This window comes from the organism of the source record quoted next, unplaced genomic scaffold (genome assembly GCF_019419815.1).
Source record: "Pyrus x bretschneideri cultivar Hongxiangsu unplaced genomic scaffold, Pyrus_bretschneideri_v1 Contig38, whole genome shotgun sequence".
In the NCBI taxonomy this organism is placed as follows: Eukaryota; Viridiplantae; Streptophyta; class Magnoliopsida; order Rosales; family Rosaceae; genus Pyrus; species Pyrus x bretschneideri.
In genome coordinates, this window is record NW_025999701.1 from 350,034 (window position 1) to 363,495 (window position 13,462).

Consider the following 13,462-nt stretch of genomic DNA (forward strand, 5'->3'; position numbering starts at 1 on the left):
TCGGTTCTTGCCAGTTTATGGTTCCAAATACTAAATTCTTTGAACACCAAATCATCATTCATTCAAATACATCTTCTCAAACTCTTCAACAACAAAAAAAAAAAAATCTTCTAAAACTGATTATATAAAGTTGCATACAACACAACAGCAACAAGCAAAAAGAAATATTCAAAGTGAGGACCGGTAACATTACATTATGTGATCTTTAAAGTATCCTGAACATAAATTAAATGTGATTTCTTTCCCACCAGCCTTCTCAGGTGGGAAAGGAGGAAGTTTTGCATTAAGATCTGAGCATAAAAGCGCATACATAGGACAAAAGGTTGGCTCCAGCACAGCCTTATCAAATATCAGAAAGATAACATCCTGCAGTTCAAATTGAACCCTCAAGCTCATCAGCAGGAAAGTAATAGCTCAGTATGGAGTAAGAAGTTTTCAAAGACATTTAGTTAATACAAACCCTTAAAATATCTGGAGTGGTAATTCCAGAATTAATCTGTCGGCCCTTGAGAATGTCAAACTTCTCTGAGGGTCAATTTGTTCAGTATACTGCAGAAAAATTAGAACACTTTCATAAGATAATAAGATACAACAAGCAGTTGCACACAAAAAAAATATTCTAGCTTCTATTAAATTGCAACCTTTTGCAACTTGGTAAAACTAATTTTTCAATCTATTATACCATGACATGTGTGTATATATAATTTATTTATTTATTATTAATAAAACGGTTCGGTTCGATTCGGTTCCGGCTAGTTCTTGATCATTCAAAATCGGAACTAGAACCAGTTTAAATGGTTCGGTTTGGTTTTTTACTCAAAGTTGACTTTTTCGGTCAATACGGTTATTTTTTATTCTCTGTCATACGCTTCGATACGGTTTTGTGGTTTGACGGTTTTTATGCCTACCCCTAAGTGCATTCCAACATCTTCTGTTATGTTTGTTTTGTAGTCGGCGCAGTTGCCCTTACTTCACATTGAAATTTCTTCATAGCCCTTGGATGTCGTGAAAGCTAAGACTTTCTCCACTCAGGTGCTGTAAGGGTAGATTTGTTGGGAATCTCGCTCCACCGTTGAAGAAGCGGGGATAGATAGTGCCATAATAATTGATTATGTTTTTGCAGTTATATCTAATTATCTCTCTATATAAAGAGTTAGAGTTGGGGGGACACCATTTTAGACACATTTTCATGACCTGCATATTTACTCTCCGTGGACAATGAGAATGGGAGATCCGGTAAGCGTTCCTTTTTTTTTTTTTTTTTTTTTTTTTTTTCCATAAATGAGATTTTCTAATTTTTAACATTTTAAGGTTTTTTTATCCATGTGGCACAAATATGTGGGGTCCACGACTTCCAAATAGGCAAATAATGGAGGAAATAACAGAAATTGGGATGGATGTATGAAATTGCAATGAAATAGTAAGTTTGTGTATGACATTGCAATGTTTTAAAGGTGACATATGAGTTTGCAGTTGTACCCAAACTTAAGGTTGCAGAACGCAATTATCCCATAAATTATTACAAATAGTTCGAGTCTTGAAGACTCCGATCAAATCATCAAATAAATGAGTTGCAATCCATTCAGGTGGATTCTCAAAATAATGATACCCAAGATTCATGTTATAACTTCAATTGGCAAGACCGTCCGTCACAACGTTCTTTTCCCAGTAGACATGAATGAACTTGCAATAGGTATGGGTACCATAAAATGTCAAGGTTGTTCAATGATGTTGGCAAGATAAACGAGAAATATTTTTGTGTACCTCCAAAGTATCATAATATAAATGATTGGATTTTTTTTTCTTCTTTAGGTATCCAACCACTTGTATTATGACAATTGGTGTATTCAACTATGTTCTTTGTACACTGAAAAACCTCTTCAAGCAAAAAATCTATATTGTTAGTCTTATCCGGTCTCTTACACAAGCTGTCAAATATTGATATAATTTTGAAACCTCTAAAAATACAGTGTGCCAAAAGTAAAACCCAACAGCCCATTTTGAAACGGACTTCAAATTGAACCCGGCCCATTACCAATGTGAGAACCTTTTGTTTTCCTGGAAATTTGAATTCCACTAACAACGGTCAAATAGTTGAAGCTCGCTCTCTCCATTCACAATCACGGTCCTGAGCCGTCCGTTTACGTCGGGGGAGGTCTCTCAGCTTTGAAAGCTGAAATGGCATACATACTGTGCCTTCCAAAATAGCAAAACAGAAGCAAAAATGGAGGATGGTCATGGATGAAAGAAGCCCATTCGTCTGAGGCTTTTGGAGGTTCTTTTCAGCGGCGCAAAGAAGTTGAAGGAGACAAGAATATGGCTCTCAGTAACAGCAACGATCGCTGGGCATTGCTGGTATAAAATTCATCTCCTTGAACTTTATCTCTCTCTCTCTCTCTCTCCGCTCGAATTAAGGGTCTTTTTTGGGTTGGGAAATTGGGGTTCTTGGTTTTGAAATCTTGGGTTTATTTTGCCCTTTTTGTAATTTTGAGTTCTAATTGAAATTGGATTTATTAGGTGTAGGAATCTAGTTTGATTGACAAGAATATGGCTCTCAAGAACAGCAACGATCACTGGGCATTTCTGGTACAAAATTTCATCTTTCGAACTTGTACTCTCTCTCTCTCTCCTCGAATTAAGGGTTTTTTTTGGGGATGGGAATTTGGGGTTCTTGGCTTTGAAATCTTGGGTTTAATTTTCCTTTTTTGTAATTTCAAGTTCTAATTGAAATTGGATTTATTGGGTGTAGGAATCTGGTTTGATTGACAAGAATATGGCAATTTTTCGTATTTCGATGTTGCAATCTTTAATTGTGTTCGTGTTTACCCTTGTACATCTGTTTCTTAGCCCACATATTCTTAGAAACCAAACATATCCTAATCAAACCTGGAGGTGCATTTTCTCCATTTTGTCTTTGTAATTCATGCTGTTATATGAGAATGCTGAGTGTTAGTAACATAATGGAATTATTAGGTTCCACCAATGCTCTTCAAGCTAGTTCAAGAGCCAAGACTTCCGTCTCTAAGTCAAGAGCCAAAACTTTGTAAGCAAGAAACGGAGTGTGGAAAACCAAGATTTTACATTCCGCATCCCATTAGAAGTCAACACAGTAATCAAACCTGATGGTGCATTTTGTTCTTATGAATCGATTGCTCAAACTATGTTAGGTTATCATTTCAGAATTGATTGCGTTCAGTTCTCTGTTTACAACATTGGGAATAGGGAAAGGATTTGGAGCTTCACATCTTTACAGAACCCCATTACTACATTAGGATTAACTTGCAATCTCTTTTATTTCATGCAATTTCTCTGTACCTTTAATTTGCTTGTTTACATCTTTCTTTGCTGATTGATACAGGAAGAACGCAATCGATGTGGATCTCACATTAGAATCCAACTCAACTATGTGGGTTCTAGTATACTCAGAAACAAATATTGTCTTATTCCCACACCTTTTTTTCTTTAATTTTCAGAAATGGTTTATAATTCAGAAAGTATATGTGATCACCAATTTCTAATTCTTCTTTTTTTGATACATTGCTTGTAGTGATGATGATTGTTTTCACCTAAGTCATTTGTAAGTACCTTTGATCCTTTGATTATGAGGCATTCTCCATTTTGATTATGATACATAACATGTTTTATTTAGAATCATTTTTTTTGCATTTTTCTGAGAAATAAATAGGGGTCTAGAATTGCTTCTTGAGCAAGTTTAATAGTTAATGTATTATTATATTACATAGCTAGCTGTAATTTATTAGTTATAGGTTATTGTAGATAGCTATGTGTATATACCTCTCTTTCAATAGTTCTTAGCACTAAGTTTGATACATTTCAAGAGACAAAAACCCTTATATGCTTCTCTTTATTACCCTTGCATCATTTTCTTCCCAAAGTTTCTTCTATTCCTCTCAGATCTTTCTCTCTGTTACTTCCTACCCATTCATTTGCCATGGATGCTGTAGACTTTAGGTCCTTAATGCTTTTCAGGGGAGGTCTTAAATCTGATGCGCCTGTTTTCAACAAGTCATTGTACAACCTTTCCAATGCCTTAACCTATAAACAAAGAGGGTGATTTTGAGGCATTCGCAGAGTTGCATCGCGATGTGTTGGGAGCTCTGGCCTCATGTTGGAGGCGCGTGGGGTAAATGTGTTCATTAACCTGTATGAAGGCAAGAAGGTGACTTGGCCAGATGTCCGTATCCACCCGTGGTATTTAAGCATGGGTCTCAAACTCCCCATGTTTAGCTTCATCAAAAAGGTACTAGCCCATTATCAGCTTGCCCCTATTAATCTTACCGCTACTACCTATAGGGTCATGTATGCTTTAGAGCGCTTAAACATGATTTATGAAGCTGGGTTGGGCCTTCCTGAGTTTTGAGCCTTATATCTATTAAAGAGCATCTCCACGAGTTCGAGCTACTTTTTCCAGAGTTGCCATGCCGGACGATGGAATCGAACTTGGATTAGGTTTGCCTAACCTTACAATCGTGACGTACTTCGAGTCATAGGGAATTAGGAGGGTGACATTACAGGCCGTCACATTCTCATGATACCTGCGACCTTATCTACTATTTTGGATCGTTCATCCAAACCGGGATTTTCACAACAGAATGAAGGATGTTACCACGCGGTGTCTTGAAGAGGTGGTGATTGAAAAAGTTAGTGATTATTTGGACGTGAAAATGCTAAACATAGTTGTCAAAGTTCCCAAAGATGACCAGACGGATTCAAGGGCAACGAAGAGGAAAACTGCCACCTTTTCTCAGAAAGAATGCAGGTCATCGTGGGGAAAGGTTCAAGAGGAAGTTGTCGATTTATGCAAATTTGGTGGCATTATAGAAGGTGAAGCGGAGTCAATGGCAGAGCTGCTGGCAATTAAATCTAGACCTACATTGGTGATTAAAGGAGGAGAAGTGGACCCGGAAGATTAAGTACCTCTAAGAAAGGAGCGACTTCGCAAGGCAAATGAAGTGGCTGTTGCCAAGTTCATGAAAAGAAAGACAGAGTTGGTTGAGGCTATTAATGTTGAGAATGTTGTGGAGGTCGTCAATGTTGGTAATGTTGTCGTGCCTGCTGATGGGGGGACGAATCCCGTGGAGTCGATGTTGAAGTTTACTGGTAGAATGGAGCTGAAGGACGTGGGAGTTTCATCCGCCAGAATGGACTTTTAGGTTTCGATCACTCATATCGCCAGAGTGACACCTTAGGCCGTAAAAGCCGACGGTCTTGACAAAGTGGGCACTAGAGAGTTTATGATATGGAAGCCACTAGAAGCTGGGTTATCTTTTTCTTAGAAGGTAGTTCCTCGCCATTCGCTCGCTTTAGAGGATAGTCGCCATTGATGTAATGTTGCCCCGAGTTTCTAGATTGAGAATTATGTATTCAATATCTTCATCCGCCTTGGATTCAGGCGTACAATCGTCCTGAGGTTCAAGATCAATGTTGAATTGCTTAATGTCCTCAACAGACCCCCCATATTTTGATTGCTATGCAATGTTGATGGCCGGAGTGGAAAACTCTGCCCGGTTGGGCTTAAGGACAAGGTTAAAGCTCGAAACAACATAGGAATAAGCGATTGCCTGGTCATCCTCAATCTCATTTACCCATGTTAGAGTAGGATACCAGATCACTTGATAGTAAGTGGAAGGGACTACCCTCATAATATGTATCCAGTTCCACCCTAAGATCGCGTTTTGAGGCGAATATGTGTCTAGAACATGAAAGTTGATCATAGAACTATAAGGGTCGGCAATGATCTACAATTTGAGTCCTTAAAGTGACAGGTGTCATTTCAAAATGCTAATAGAATCAACCAAGTTTTCTTGATGTCACTGAGTAACCCCATCCACTCCATGGTGTCTTTGAAGAGTAGATTGACTTCGGCTCTGATATCGACTAAGATACGACTCACCTTCGTGTGGGCTATCTGTAGAGTGACATTGAGTGCGTCGTTGTGCGAAGTGCAAACTCGCTCCATGTCTCAATCCGAGAACATGATTATGTTGCTATCAATGGGGAGATCTTTATTGACAGAGGCCACTATCTTTAGTTTCTTACTGGTAATTCTCTGCTCTTTTTGTGAGGTCCCTAGATACTTTTGGGGGTAAATGCAGTTGATATGAAATATCGACCTTTTCATAGGTCTTTCGTCTCAATCACTTTTATTCTGGTGTCATCTCGCTTACCTTCCTTCGCATTTTCAGCTACGAACTTCCAACAATGGCCATGGTCACGTAGATCCTCGATGAACTCCTTGAGGTTTATGCAATTTCTTGTTGTGTGATCGAAGGTTTTCTGGTAGTTACAATACTCCTTAGAATTTGGGATTCGAATTCGTATGGAACAAGGCTTCTTAAAGTAAGGCTTGTTTCTGATTTCATTCAGTATGTTGTTGAGGGATGTGTTCAGCAGAGTGAAGAAAGATGAATCTCTACGATGCTCTATGCGTGGTCCGTTTGCCTTGCTCGTTTTCCTTTGCCTTCGCTATGTTTATATCAAGGCTCATTCGTTTTTCCTTTTTTTTTCCGACGAGCACGACATCAACGAAGGGCCAGACTTCAATGGTTTCCCATTCCGCCAGTATTCCTCATCTCAGATGACTATCTCTTCTACCTTGTCGAAGCATTCTGTAAGTGTGATATACTCATACATGGGTTTATGTGACTAAGTTCAAATTTAATGAGAAGTCCATTTTTGAATGTGGTGGTTGCCATGCGGTCATCAGGTCTGTCAACCTTGGCGTAATCTGTACGGAATCTTTATATGTAGTTTCTGAGGCTTTCATTGTCTTTCTAATGGATCAATAACAAGGTATCCGTTTCATGCTTCACCTCCTTATACGCAGAGAAAGCCTTCATGAATTCATCGTTGAGGATCTTGAAGTCAGTGATGGATTTGGAAAAGAATTCTGTGTCATGGCATTTCCCTTAAATGTGGTAGGGAACATTTTACATATTAGGGAAACATTGTAGTTGTACAAGGCCACAACATTCCGATACGAAATTTTATGGCTTAAAGGGTCGGAGTCCACCTTGAAATATTTCACCATTAACTGCGTGAACTTGTCTGGTGGTGCTTCATACGCCAGAGCATTGGAGAGGGAGTCACCGCCGTAGCATGACTGTGTGCCTCCATCCAATGGTGCCTGGCTTGCACCATTCAGATAAAAATTCAAACGTCTCTGGTTGATTGGAGAAACTCTAGTCTAGCTCTGTGCACGTTGGGACTGCATGACTGGGGGAGGCTTTAATGGTGCATCTCTTGCCCTTAGAGAGGTTTCTGCAGCTGTTGGGGCATGTACCAAAGTTGGGGCATTCGGGGGAATGTCGTCCTCTAAAGAGCCTAGATATCCCATCCAGGTAACACAGATTCTGGCATTGTCGCAATCTAGGGTAGATTTCAGTCGCAACAAGCGTTTTTTGACATCATGTGTAGAAGACGCGTGCTGCGTAAAAGAGTCTGCAATAATGGCAAGAGTGGGTGTAGGGTATCTCACCATTTCTGCCTTAAGGAGACTGAAGCCGGAAAAATCAGCCATGATAGGATAATAATGAGTAAGACCTACATAGATCAAGAATAGGCAAACGTTGTGAGTCCAAGCGCCGAGAAGGGTGGTTCTCGGTGTAGAGGCTTCGATGCCTAAGCTAATGGTTGTAGAGAGAAGGGTGTAAAGTGTGTTTCTGAGCTGTTCTGGGCTTACCATTGGTGAGAGGTCACAAGGCTCATTTATAGGCCATTTGCAGAGTCGGTAAATGTCACCCGACATTCCCCTTCATGGAAGGGAATAAAGGGTCCGAGAGGATACCATTTTCACATACAGACGCCATATCGGAGAAGGACAATTTGTCTCTTCTTCATCATAGGTAAGAGGAGTGGTTGTGTTAGATCGATCCCCTTCAGGGGTAGACTTAGCCTTCACTTCATTCCGGGTCGTACCTGACGATGCTTGTCTTACCATATAGCCTAGGTAGGGCAAATCCTCCATTTCCTTAGCCAACACCATATAGCCAAGTAACGCAGACAAAACGAAAACATTGTCCAGTTCCCTTGAATCTACCATTAACACGTCTCCATGGAATATTGGCTCCAGAACCAGATACGGAGCTTTCCCCAAAGTGGCAGGGCAGGATTCTTTCCACCCACAAGAATGTCGGCCGTCCGCGAAATGATTTTCCCTTCGCTGGATAACCTAACCTCCAGTAGCTTCTAAATCTAAGACCTCTGATGGGCTCTGAACTCACTCTACCCTCTTTCACAAATCGCGCTTCCCTTTTTGTCGGCAAAATGACTCATCCCTTAGTTACTCCGCTAGATCTTTTCTCAGTAGGCTCAACGATGACATTCCCTGTATCTACTTTTAGATTAATCACTTCACCAGTACATTTAATAACAGAAACATCCCTAGAAAAATCTACGCCAGCTTCAACAACTTTGGGCTCAGCTTCTCGGTGAATCATTATCCCCGATTCATTTCCTCATTCCACGAGCTTATCCATACCTTGCTTTTCTCAATAGCTACGGACCATTTCGCTACTTTGTTGTTCCCAATAATCATTGACAATTCTTGCACTCTTACCCTTACCCTTATTAGGAACTGTGATCCCAACTTCTCTAGCAACCTTAATCAGCTTTGGCACAAGAATAACACGAAACCTATAAATCTTTGCAATCTCTTCCCTAGCATTTTTCTTAGCCACCGTACTTCTAGAATACTAGGACTCCGCACATAAAAGAATCACCTCTCTTTACTCGGTTGTAATCTTCAACCACCTTAGTGACCTTTAGCTCTAAGCGTTCTTCATCACTTCCACCAATCATCCATGCATGTCTCAATCCGGATGGGCAATCTACTGGCATTCCCTATGTCTACAAGGATCACTGCATAGGTCTTGTTGATCAGATATGCCATGATAGCTCTAACTTTATCCAAAAGGTCATCCAACGTAACAGATTTGGTCTGAATGACTACAACTTGTTGGTGTCACTCATTGAAAACAATTAACACATCGTGTTGTAGTCTTGCGTGGGAAGGTTCTTAATTCACAAGTAGTTCCATTTCCAGGCAATGCGGCTTTAGAAGAAAAATCTTGAACTGGCAGGGATCATCTTCAAAAAATACAATGCTTTGAACTTCACGAAGCCCATTCAGGTACCAGGGATAGATTCATCGAAAATGCTTGTTCCGCGTAGGCCTAATTCCAGATGGCATCCACCCAGAACTGCCCTACAAACTTTTGCAGTGCCGCCTTATTATACATCGTTGGCGGCATCAGAGGGCTGCACCTTGAATTGTTGAAAACAGGAATAACCCTAGATGAATGGGCAACAATGATTAAGGCTTTTGAATTGGGTGACACCATCACAAGGTTGAGGAAGAATTGAGAATATCATAGAAGGATTTTCAACAGTTGCTGGGTAAACTTGATAACTCAAGAACCAAGGTTTGCAAGATAAAAAATGAAGACAGAAAGAGGGAAAAAAGAAAAGGAAAAGACTGAATGCAATTGGCGACGTTAAAAGCAATAGACCATGTGGCTATTTGTCCACCGTGATCGACGGGCTCGTGCACGCTTTCCACCTTCAACAGGCATGACACCTAAACTAATAATGATGTTTAGTAGAAACAAAGCGTCCCTGATGCACCTATTGGGAAGAATATGAAACCAAGCGTCAGGGATAGTGGTTCCCGGTGTAGGTATTTTGATGATCAAGTTAGGAAGTGAATGAAATGGAGGATTGAGATGCTATGAGTATGGATAAAACTTATAGTGTCTAACCATTCTGTAAAGATTTAGGATGCCTATTTATAGGCTATTGGGGAGTCATACTAGATGCTTTGTCAACTCTCTGAAACATCAGAGTTGTCGGAATTAAAGGTAAGGCTCTGTTCACTTAAACGTTCTATTGCATAGGTTTAGCTCCCTGCACATCATGGGTCAGTCTAGTTATTCATTTGCATAGTATGCTCTATCACATTGCCTATGCCTATCATTCTGACCAGACTTTCTATGTAGCAGAGTGGAGATGACGTGGAGGCGATTAAACATGATGTGGGTGCCTATAATGCCCATTCTTCTCTGAGTGGCTAGAAGACAAATTGCATAATCCTGTTAAGGCTCTGACCTAGGGCAGTGAGATTTTTTTCTTTTAAAACCAAGTGTGATCTTGCTAGAGCTATCAACAGAAGTGTGGTTGCCCTTTAACCTATAATCTGTTGAAATATCTTGGGGTCCCCCTGCTTTAAGAAAGTTTCAGAATGGTCGTGTTGGACTTAGTTAGAAACCACCAAGTTTTAGTATATCGCGATAGGAGGAATGGGGTACCTCACTCACTCCGGCTAGGTCTACATGATGGACTTGTATATTCATTGTTACAGCTTTGCCCCAGAGTACCTCAAGGTGTAGTTAAATAAGACCACACCACCTTACCCAAAGTAAGATTGGAGTTGCCATCAAAGGGATGCAATCTTGTCCTAGATTACCTGTTAGTAACTGTAGAGATTTTATTCCAACATTAATTATTTGGTGCAAAGTGGAAGTTGTCCCTCTGAGCTAGAACTTGGATATGGGAAAGACTAGCAAACACTTAGCACTTTTTGGATAGTCTCTTAAGGAGCCTGTTGAGTGATCCATACAAATGGAGGCAAGAGTTAATGCTTGACGTCGAAGTTAAGGCGCGCACAGAACTCTAGTTTGTGTCAGAGATGCTTTGTTTCCGCCAACCGTCACCATTAGTTGGGGGTAGCACGCCCTTTATAAATGGTGGAGCATGTGCGAGATTTGGTCCGTCGATCACGGTCGACAAACCGCCACGTAGCCCATTGCCTCTGTTCGTCTAACGCCGCTTATTAGGCTTTAAGTATTTAAACCCACTTCATGACTTTTTCCTTATTTCTTTTTTCACTTCTGATCATGCCCTTGTTTTTTCCTTCTTAAATTTATCTAGCAATTTTCAAAATTTTTTTTTATGATTTTTCTCAGTTCTTCCTCAATCTTCCTAACTCAAAAACCCTTCATGAAGGATTTTTTCCGGCAATTCAAGGTGTTGTCTTCCAATGTTGCCAACAATGTACAATGAGGTGAGGCTGGAAAAGTTTGTGGAGGAGCATTAGGCAGTTCTTGGCCAATGCCATATGGGGTTAGAATCACGGGGAGCAAGTATTTAAGATTGCTTGAGTTTGGGGTGGCTCACCACCTTTACATCTGAATCTATCCCTATTACTTAAGCTTGGAATTAATATTCTTGATGTCTAGAATTGTGAATTAACCGTTGATTCACTACGGCCTTGTTCTTCCAACCTCACTTAAATTGCTTACCGTGTTCTCACCATTAACCGGGATGGGCTTTGCAGCATTTAGAGCATTGTCCTTATTGAAGATGTTCCTTGCCAATTCAAGATTCTTCTTCCAAAGCCACACCGGGGACCCTTATTACCAATTCGCTCGCGTTGGGTGACGACTCCTCTCACTTCTCTTTTGGTCTAGGAGACTCTGGTACAAGCTTGAGCTTGATAGGCTTTCCCATCTTTTTGTATTATGTCCTAAGCTACAATTTCTTCCGCCTTATTTAAGCACTCCGACAAAGTAAAAAACTCACATTTTGGCTTGTGGAGTTTCTTGTTACTCTCAAGCATAATAAGAAGGCCCTTCTTGAAATTTGTGGCAGCCAAACTATCATATGGTCTATCCATTTCTACGAACTCCGTTTGGAATTATTTTATGTACTCGCAGAGACTTTCTCCTTTCTTTTGCCTTATTAGGAAGAAAATGTATGTCTCGCTCTCTTCGCTCCCCTGTAGGCGAAGAAAGCTTTCACGAACTCCATGTAGAGGGTCCTGAAATCCGAAATGAACCCAGATGAAACCAACATTCCATTCTAGATTAAGGGAACACTTTGTAGATCAATGAGTCATTATTGCCATATAGAGCCATAGCATTTCTATATGATAGAATATGGTTGGAGGGGTTAGACTTTCCCTTTAAATATTTTACTCGGAGTTGAGTAAACTTATCCCATATCAGATTTGCGAAGAGGGGTCATCTTCGACTGCCGACTGCAGTCCTTTTTGGGAGTGAGTCCGGCTGGAGCCGCCAAAATCAAATTTATGCCGTCTGGGTTATTTGGAGGTGCCTTTGTCTAGCTCTTCATGCTGCGGGATTGCACGATAAGCGACACTTCTACGAAAGTCACTCATACACGAGAAAGTATTTTTGTAGTTATAGAGGAAGAGTCATCGCGCTGCGGTATTCATTTACCCTTTTTGGATGAGAGCAGACCTTAAGAAGGGTGTAAAAGGTTAGTTAACCCTCTTTATAAGGAGAGCAGACCTTAAGAAGGGTGTAAAAGGTTAGTTAACCCTCTCCATAAGGAGAGCAGACATTGAGAAGGGTGTAAAAAGTCAATCTACCCTCTCTTGGTGTAGAGCATAGAAGTCGTTGAGTATGTAGTCAAGCAATGTTTATGATCCATCTTTATAGAGCCTTCTCCATAGGCAGTGATGAAGGTCTTTCTTACGAATATGTCTTTAATCTGGAACTATTAGATCTTGGTCATTTTATTGTAGTAGGACAAGAGCTGCTGCCCGATAAGCTACTATTTGGTGACAACCTTCTCACATTCTTCCTTTGCCAGGTACAAGTTAGTGGCCACCTCATTGTTCTGCTCTAAATTTGGCAGTATAGTGCTGATGGTTGGCATAACGATGTTGGGATGGATGATTGCCTCAATGCCAAATGCCAAGGAGAAGATAGTTCACCAATAACTTATCATTTGCTTGTATGACACGTTCATAGGAGGTTGTCTGGCCACTTCCCTTTCTTATGTATAAGAGGCTTCTTGAGGCAATCTAAGATAGTCTTGTTGGATGTCTCATCTTGCTCATTTCCCTAGGGGTATCTTGGAGTGAACATGTGATGTGGGCCGTTGTTAGTGACGGTGTAATGCAGGATTCCAAATCAGCAAAAGATGTTCTTCTAGATAAATTTCTCTATATCCGTCTCGGGGTTGAGCCTCAACACATTTGGTGAAGTAGTCAGTTGCTACAATCATCATGTCTCTGCCCCAGTAGTAGGCGGCATTGGTCCCACCATGTTGGTTGCTCACTACATGAATGAGCAAGGGCTCGTTTGCTGATGAAGTACGATGGCAATTGTTGCACCTTTGTACAAGTTTCTTAGCAACTTGATGCATGGTTCGCCAGTAGTAGCTTAAGTTAAGAGCTTTCTGAGGGAATCCCACTCTAGAGTGGTTGCAACAAACGTCTTCATGGATCAAGCTCATAACCTTCAGGTCTTCAAGAAGCGCCACACTTTCGTGCTTTTTTCGGTCAAAAAGTTTGGCTCCCCATTAGGCCATGGGCCAAAATCCTTCAATTAGCTAAGCCTTGATGAAGACTATCGTGACTAATTTCGGGAAAGCTAGCTCAAGTCGTCATGCACCCATTTACACCAGAGCAGCCAAA

At 40.7% G+C, this 13,462-nt stretch overlaps 1 long non-coding RNA gene across 1 annotated transcript; it reads left to right on the top strand.

Annotated features, from left to right (window-relative positions):
- The first annotated feature begins 1,823 nt into the window (after positions 1-1,823).
- Positions 1,824-13,328, top strand: LOC108866145. Its single transcript, XR_001951967.2, has 3 exons — positions 1,824-2,355; positions 2,518-2,586; positions 3,359-13,328. It is a non-coding gene; the product is annotated as an uncharacterized LOC108866145 (long non-coding RNA).
- The last annotated feature ends 134 nt before the right edge of the window (positions 13,329-13,462 follow it).